Raw genomic sequence first — 8,605 nt, forward strand, 5'->3', positions numbered from 1 at the left:
TTGGAGAACCCGTCATTCTTTTTCCTGGAAGGAGACTTCCTCTGCCAGGACATTATCCCAGATATTTGCTAAAGCATGTGTGCCTTTACGCTTGCTGTGTGAATCACAGGTCTTCATCTTTTTATCATAACTGCCTTCAAGAAACTCATCTGACTGGAGAGGCTAAGGCCTATATAGTTACAGTATCTGCTGCTACACAGAGTACTAGGAAGCCTGGAGTTGCTGAGAGGCCTCAGGAGTACCAGAGGGGACAGTAAAACTTAGGTTCATTAAAGGATAACTAAAAATTTACCATGTTAAGACAGAAAATATAATACCTTATGGCTTTGAACAGGTGAGTTTTAAGTTCTGCCATTTCCTAAGCAAGTTTTTGAAACTCTAGTTGAGTTTTCGTCCAAGTCCCCATTTTACTGATAGATGCTTCTCAACATTACTGCAACTGAATGAACAAGTATATGTAAAACAAGGGCTGGTGATGGAGCTCAGTTGGTGGTGTGCTTGGCTGGCTACATGAAGCCATTGATCCTTAGCACCACGTAAATTGGGCATGTTGACAATACCGCTGTAAATACAAGAGTAGGTTAGGGCTGAGTTTGAAAAGTTGAAATTTACGAAAATAAATGTTTACAGTCTTAGGACTGAGTTTTTAGAGCCACACCTGTTTGACAGTTATGCTAGAAAGGTGGGGAAAAGAAGTCTTAAAGTGCTACCACGTTAGTCTGGCGTTGGTGCCGCACGCCTTTCATTCCAGCACTCAGGAAGCAGAGGCAGGTGGATCTCTGTGAGTTCAGGGCCAGCCTGGTCTACAAGAGCTAGTTCCAGGACAGGCTCCAAAGCTACAGGGAAACCCTGTCTCAAAAAAAAAAAAAAAAAGGTGGAGAACACAAGGGATGGATCCTCTCCCTCGTCTTGTCTTCTCTTGCCTGAAGTCATTTTTGCTCCTGGTTTACAAGGAGAATCTTTTCTCTCCCATCAGGTATTTATGCTGAGTAAGGGTGGGATCTTTGCACTTGGCTATATGTCTGTAGTCTCCTAGTGTTCTGTGCTTTTTGGTTACTTGTGAGTGAGAAGCCAAACTTTATTTTCATGTATCCCAGGCTAACCTTGAACTTATGATCCTCCTATTTCAACTTCCCAAGTGCCAGGTATTTGGTGCTGGTGTTTGAACTCAGGGCCTCATGCATGCTAGGCAGGTACTCTGCCAACCAAGCTACAGCCTCACCCCCTGTCTAAGACTCTTTAAGGACCTGAGGTTGGGATGATGGGTTTTTTTTTTTTTTTTTGAGCCAGGGTTTTACTATTTAGCCTTGACCTGGAACTCATTAAATAAATTAGGCTGGCCTCATAGTGGTTTGCCTGCCTCTGCCTCCCAGTTGCTGGGCTTATAGGCATGTGCTACCACATCTGTCACTTATGTCAGAATTCTTGAGTCTCTCCTAATAGAAACTCTCTATGGATTATCAAAGCTTTGTTCAACTACTGAGTAGAAGAGTTTTCCGCTTCATTATTATCATCATCGTCATCATTATTATTATTATTTTGATTTTTTGAGACAAGGTCTCACTATGTAGCCCTGGCTGTTCTGGAACTCATGTAGACCAGGCTAGCCTCACAGAGATCCACCTGCCCCTGCCTTCTGACAGATCTAAAATCATGCGCCAGTAGACCTGGCTTCTGCCTCCATTTGAAAATTTCAATTCTGCTAATTGCTAATAATTCAATTCTGATATTGCTAATATCGGCATCCCATTTAGTTTTCACAGTTGACAGTGTGAGGCTAGGATTATTACTAATAGATAGCATGCCACATTATATGATGCTAGTCGAGCCTTCTTCCAGGTGTAGTGGTTTAGAGGATGACAGCATTGAAGAGCTAAAAGCCAAGCCCAAGTTGAAAGATTCCTGCTTCACTGTTGTGTTCTGGACTCTTGTAATTTGAGTAGTAACAAAATCAGATCCCTGAAAGGTGCTCCCAACCTTGGGGGTTTAGAATTCATGCTTCTGACTTTGCTTCTAGATTCCCGAAGTTAAAAGATTTGAATTCTTACAAATTTACAGCCTCTGTAGACTCAAAAGTACTCTTGCATGGCCAGATTAATAGTCATTTCATGCTTAACGCTAGCACACTCTGATGAATATTTAATAGCGTCTAACAGACAGGCTGGAAACAGCTGTATGAGACAGCAGCTGTTGGGGGAGGGGAGAATGTGCACTTCACTGCCTAATTACCCGTTCTTTTGTTTCCAGGCTTATAGAAAAACCCATCTTTCCTAGGCCCTTTAGCAGCAAAGTGTTCATGGTGGTGAACACTAAATTCTGGACCAGTTGGGGTTAATTAACAATTTTCCATACCCTAGACTGATGATGTCTTCTTTAATATTTAGGGTCAAGTATACATTCTCATCCAGTATTTTGCTAACTGCGTCTCTCCTACAGGAGAAAGGCTTTTTGTGCTATCTTAACAGCTGTAATCCCTAGCACTCAGCAGACAGAAGCAAGAGATGAAAGGCCAACATTTACTACATAGCAGGACCCTGTCTATAGACAGATACACTGACAGACTTGTGTCAGGTAGGAAGAGTGTAAATAAATAGCCATGCATGGTAGTACATGCCTGTGATCCCAGCACTCGAGGTAGAGGCAGTAGATCAAACATTCAAGGGTTGCCTTCATTATGTAGCTAATTTAAGTTCAGCCTAAGCTGCAGAATGAGACCTTGTTTTAAACAACCTTTCCCCTGGAAAAATCCATAGTCTTAGCTTCTAGTCTGAAAAGCAAGTTCCAGGACAGCCAGGACTGTTAAACAAACCCTGTCACAAGAAAAACAAGAAAAAGGAAAAAGCAGCAGTAGCTGGGCTGGAGAGGTAGCTCAGCCTTGGTTTCCAGCAGTCGTGTGCACCAGCTCACAGCCACTTACAGCTCTGACACTGGGGAATTTTGTGTCTCTGATTTCCAAAAACATCTGCTCTCGGGAGCACATACACCCTCACATATACATAGAATTTTAAAAATATTGAGAACTTTTTCAAAACATCAGGTCCCTGCCCTGTGTCCTCTGTGGCTGATCCTGGGTTTCAGGGACAGGGATGAACTCGTCTATGAGGCACATGAGATGGACTCTTGGACCTAAAATTGAATTTTCTCTTTTTCTTCCAAGAGTTTTTAAACTCAGCTTTTTCTTTTTTTGAGGGTGGGGGGGTGGGGGGAGAGTTAAGACAGGGTTTCTCTTTTGCTTTGGAGGTTATCTTGGAACTTGCTTTGTAGCCCAGGCTGGCTTCGAACTCACAGAGATCCGCCTGCCTCTGCTTCCCAAGTGCTGGGATTAAAGGTGTGCGTCACCACCATCCAAATTCAAGCTTTTTCATGTCTGGGGAAACCAAAGCATTTTCTTATTTAATGAAAGCTGGAAATGTTGGAGTGTGGCAGAGCATGCATAACCTAAATCTCAGCACTATGGAGGTAGAAACAGGCATATCTCTGAGTTCAAGGCCAAGCCTGTTGTTCTACGTAGTGAGGTCCCAGTAGGGGACTCTGTGAAAAATAAACATGAAAGCAAAGTTAAGGCCTCGGAAGTTTAGTTCATTTTTCTCCAGATCACTCTGCTCACTCATATTCAAAGCTTAAGACATTACCTGACTGGCTGGAGAGATGCTCACCTGTTAAGAGCACTTCCAGAGATCGTGAGTTCAATTTCCAGCACCCACATGGCAGCTCACAATCATCTGTAACTGTAGTCCCATGGGATCTGATGTGCAAATGTGTATTTAGACAAATCACTTGTATACATACATAAATAGATAAATCATAAAAAGAGAACTCACAGGGACTATGTATTTTTGTCTTCTGCCCATCTGTGTGCACCTAGGAACCTGCTTGCTGAATGCAACAACTGGAGTTGAGCTACGGAAATGGATGGTTGTAAGGAACGAAGCCAGACCAGATGAAGGCTGAGAAAAAAACCCCATCAGCCTCAAGTTTCTTAATTTTCCACTTTGTGTCTTTGCAGTGTCAGAGGACCCTGAATACCAGGAGCTACCCGCTGTATCGAGGCTGGCCTGGGCATTTGCTGAAACCTAGAAACTCGAGAGAGGAGATCAACAATTGTTTCACCCTACCTCTTGATCTGATTTACTCACAGAAAGCCAGCCAGGATCTTAGGAGTCTTTAGGCCCAGAATGGAGTTCTCAGGGCTTCTGAAGACTCATTGCTAACAATTCCTCCTACTCAAAACATTTTAGTAAGAGGGGTTGGGGCTGAACTCCGAAGTTGACCATTTCACTAGCATAGACGGAAGACCGGGGTTCATTTTTCATCACATTTTTAAAAGGCTTAAAGAATTGAGATGGAGCCAGGCATGATGGCATACACCTTGAATTTCCAAACTCAGGAGGCAAAGGCAGGCACATCCCTGAATTCTAAGCCAGCCTGGTCTGCAGAGCAAGTTACAAGATAGCCAGGACTACATAGAAAAACCCTGTCTGGAGAAGGGTGGGAAACAACAAAAAAAGGACTAAATCTCTGACATGTCCCTCCAGGTCAAAACATACTCAGCTCCTTGAGCCACCTATGCACCTTACTGCTTCTGTGTCCCTGTCCTGTTTCTTGTGCCCCACCCCCCACCCCCCCCCCACACACACACATTTGTTGGAACTTTCAGCCTGGGAGCCCGTAGACATTTCCAGAGGACTCCCAGGAAAGATAGTCCCTGCCTCTGAAACATTCTAAGGAAAGTCAAGAATCATTTACTTTGGACAAATTGTTTCAGATTCTGAGCCTTATCTATCCTTTGTTGTTAGACCTTGTCCAAGAAGTTCTTGAAGGATGGGGCTGTTCCTGCTTCACGTTTGTATGATATTTCTCAAGTATCTGTCCCTGCATGAGGGGTTCAATAAAGGTTTGGTCAAGTAATGATTGGTGAATGGTTCTGATCAGCTTTGGGAGAGAGCCAAGGCCCCCTCTCCTGGGCAAGCGTTTTGTCCTAATGTTTTCTCTTGAGAGACTGGCAAGTCATCCACAATCTCCAGGTACCAAGATAGCCACTTGTAAGTCACATAATTTTACAGCAAAGTTCAGAACTGAAGTCAAACATCTGGATTCAGATTTTAGCTCATCACTTGTGTATTATTCAGGTCCTGTTAATTCCATAAGTAATTCTTCCCCACTTCATAGACTGAGAAACATTTATAAATGCCCAGTACTGGGTCTGTACAGAACACTGCTTGCACTTAAGATTCTGTCTTCCTTTCTTCCAGGTTTATTCTTAGAAGTCCAGTCACACAGCTTCCACCTTTCTCCCATTACCACTTAGCACCCTAGTGATCTTTTTTGAGAGTTCTGACTTAGGAAATTGGGCCCACCCACCCAGCTGCCATGCTCTTCAGGCACCTGCAAGCTGAGAAGGATGACATCAGCTTTCCCCAAGCCTCTGGATGCTCTGAGCCATAAATATTTTAGAAAGGCCTTTCTCTAGCGGTTGTCAGGGTGATGGACTCTCCAGGGACTGTGGTGGGAGTGTTGGGGCTGGACTGACTCTGGAAGGGTGGGTACAAGGCCTGGCCAAGAGCCAGGACTGGGCTCCAAAGGCCCCTGCTCTGCCTTCAAGTGCCCCTTTCTTGAGTGCTTTAGTCGTGGTGTAGTTTCTAGGCCCTTACTGGTCTTGGAGGCTGTTTAAGCTTTGGTAAGCTGAATTTTCTTGGGCCTTTGTTTTGACATTTCTGGGGATAGGAGCTCTCTTAGTGCAGGTAAGTTGAAAATAAATTAGAAGTATTCTAAGTTTGTAATGCTGTGCTTTGCTAGTAAATTGTATGTGGAGAAACTAGACCCCATTGCTGCTTTTTGATTTGTGTGGTGGGGAAGGGAAGACGAGGTCTAACTGTAGTCCAATCTGGTTTCAGACTTGCCACAGCCTTGGAATTTCTGGCATACACTACCTCACCTGTCTCCCATTGCCCTTTCTGATACAGAGGCTGGAACCCGAATGCCTCGTGGATACTGTTCCCACAGAGTGGTATTACAGAGTGGTATTTTTTCTCTCCCCTTCACACAGTAATTTCAGCTTTCTGTGTTTTATGTTGAAAACGGGGTTCAGGCTGGCCTTGAATCCTGGCTCTGGCTCCAGCTTTTTTTAAAATATTTATTTATTATATATACAGTATTCTGTCTGTGTGTATGCCTGAAGGCCAGAAGAGGGCACCAGACTCCATTATAGATGGTTGTGAGCCGCCATGTTGTTGCTGGGAATTGAACTCAGGACCTTTGGAAGAGCAGGCAATGCTCTTAACCTCTGAGCCATCTCTCCACCCCCATGGCTCCAGCTTTTTAATTACTAATCTTTAGCATTTTGAGACAGTGTCTCCTTATGTAGGCCTGGCCTACCCTAGATCTCAGAGATTGGTCTGCATCTGCCTCTCAATTGCTGGGATCCTTGGTGTGCGCCACCATAGTCTTCCCAAGCTCCTTTTTCGAAGGTTTTCAGGTGGGAACCTTCAGCCTAGGAGTCCTTAGACATTTCCAGAGGACTCCCAGGAAAGATGGTCGCTGCCTGTGTAACATGCTAGGGAAAGTCAAGAATCATTTACTTTGGACAAGTTGTTTCAAATTCTGAGCCTTATCATCCTCTGTGGATATGTAGACTGTTTGGATGGCACAGGGTATCCTAATTGTGCCTAGTAATTTAGAAGCAGAGCTCATGGGCGTTGGGGCTTATAATACAAAAATCTTCCCCCACAGACATAACTTTCATGCCTTACATCTTCCTGCTTGTCACAGTGTAACATTTCCCAACCCCTCAGCATGTGTCTGAGAAGGAAGCAAGACAGCACTTGGGTCAGAGCTGCTTTTCTTCCCTGTTGCTTTGCAAACTATTTCTTTGTACTTGGCTCCCTCTGGTGGGATGTTCATGGTGGGAAAGTAAGGTCAGCTATGAGACTGACATTCAGATCATTCTGAAGGACCCAAGCTAGGGGAGAAAATTGAGCTTGATGACAGCCACTCCATTCCTCATGTACTGTGTCTCAGCTATCTGCTCTCCTTTAAAACTCAAGAGAGTGACTAGGAATTAATCCTGACTTTCCAATTAGACAGGTTCAAAGACATGGACTTAAACTGAAATTCCTTGCAGCATTTAGGATCCTCTATCAATGTTTTTCTAGCTTCAATTCCTTTGTTTTCCGTTGCTGTAAAAATATCCTGACAAAAGCAACTTGGGAGGGAACGGGTCAATTTTCTCTCAGTTCTAATTGTAGGCCAGTCGAGCAGAGAACATGGGTGCTCACATTCATTTTTTCTTCAGTTCAGGATCCCAAATCCAGGGAATGAGTTCTCCCACTTTAGTGAACACAATACAGTCACTGCAGGCCAACCTAATCTAGAAAATGCCTCATTGAGACTTTTCCCCAGTTATTCCAGATGGTGTCTCAAGTTGACAAATCACAATTATTCTCAAGGAGGAAAGCTGGAATACTTTGGTTGCCAGGCACTTGCCCACTGGAACTGCAAGCATATTGACTCAATCACAAATGAACGGAGTGAGGAAGGCTAATTCCCCAAGGAGAATCGGTTTTATTGGGAGATGGAATGGATGTGGAGAAGGCAGTCATACAAAGTGGTTGGAACTGAGTTGCCCTTGCTCTCCTACACTGAGTTGTATGTATGTCAAGTCAATTCAGTAAATAGTTCCTGAGAATTCACTTCTGCAGGGGCATCTATATTACACATTCATAGACATTTTCCTACCAACTCCACTGGCAGTTACCAAATTCAAGCAATTGCTTCATCCCCCATGGTAAAGCACACTTTAAAAACAAACAAAAATGGTAGTGCTAGAGATGAATTTCAGGGCCTTATGTACAACAGGCAGACACTAGACCATTGAACAAAACCCTTGAACTATAGCAAGTTTATTCCTCAGCCGGGTGGTGGTGGCGCATGCCTTTGATCCCAGCACTTGGGAGGCAGAGGCAGGTGGATCTCTGAGGCCAGCCTGGTCTACAGAGCTTGTTTCCCCCATTAGGGAGTAGCAAATTGTCATCACCATGTCCTCAGGATATAACTAAAAATGTTGCCAGGTGTTTCATCTATGTTTCCAGATATGGCCTGGCTTCAGTGTATGCATGCATGAGGATAGGATCAGATCCTTTAGAACTGGAGTATAGGCAGCTAAGAGCTGCCATGTAGGTGCTAGGAATTGAGTCTGGGTCCTCCAGAACAGCAAGTTGTGCTAACCACTGAGCCATCTCTCTGGCTCCTCTTTTATTAAAGGTTAACTTGGAGACGGGGGGGAGGGGGGTGTGAGCATGAGTGCTGGTACCCTCAGAGACAGGCTGTCCTGTATCCTAGTTGGGTTTCTGTTGCTATGCTAAGCACCATGAGCAAAAGGAGTGTGGAGAGGAAAGGGTGTATTCAGCTTACCGCTGTAGTCCATCATGAAGGGAAGTCAGAGCAGGAACTTGGAGACAGGAACTGGAGCAGAGGTCATGAAGAATAATTACTGATGTGTTCCTGATGGTTTGATGCTTTCTTATACATCCCAGGACCACCTGTGGTATCACCCACAGTGAGCTGGACCCTCCCACATCAATCATTAATCAAGAAAACACCATATACT

The 8,605-nt window shown here is 44.3% G+C and overlaps 1 protein-coding gene across 1 annotated transcript in view; it reads left to right on the forward strand.

The window, feature by feature from the left end:
* Positions 1 to 4,895, forward strand: part of Khdrbs1 (KH RNA binding domain containing, signal transduction associated 1) — a 40,574-nt gene extending 35,679 nt beyond the window's left edge. The window contains exon 11 of the transcript XR_005285838.1: positions 4,007 to 4,895. The gene's annotated coding sequence lies outside the window, so the exon portion shown is untranslated. The remainder of the gene's footprint in view (positions 1 to 4,006) is intronic.
* Positions 4,896 to 8,605: the final 3,710 nt, after the last annotated feature.

This window comes from Arvicola amphibius, chromosome 6 (assembly GCF_903992535.2).
Source record: "Arvicola amphibius chromosome 6, mArvAmp1.2, whole genome shotgun sequence".
Taxonomy (NCBI): domain Eukaryota; kingdom Metazoa; phylum Chordata; class Mammalia; order Rodentia; family Cricetidae; genus Arvicola; species Arvicola amphibius.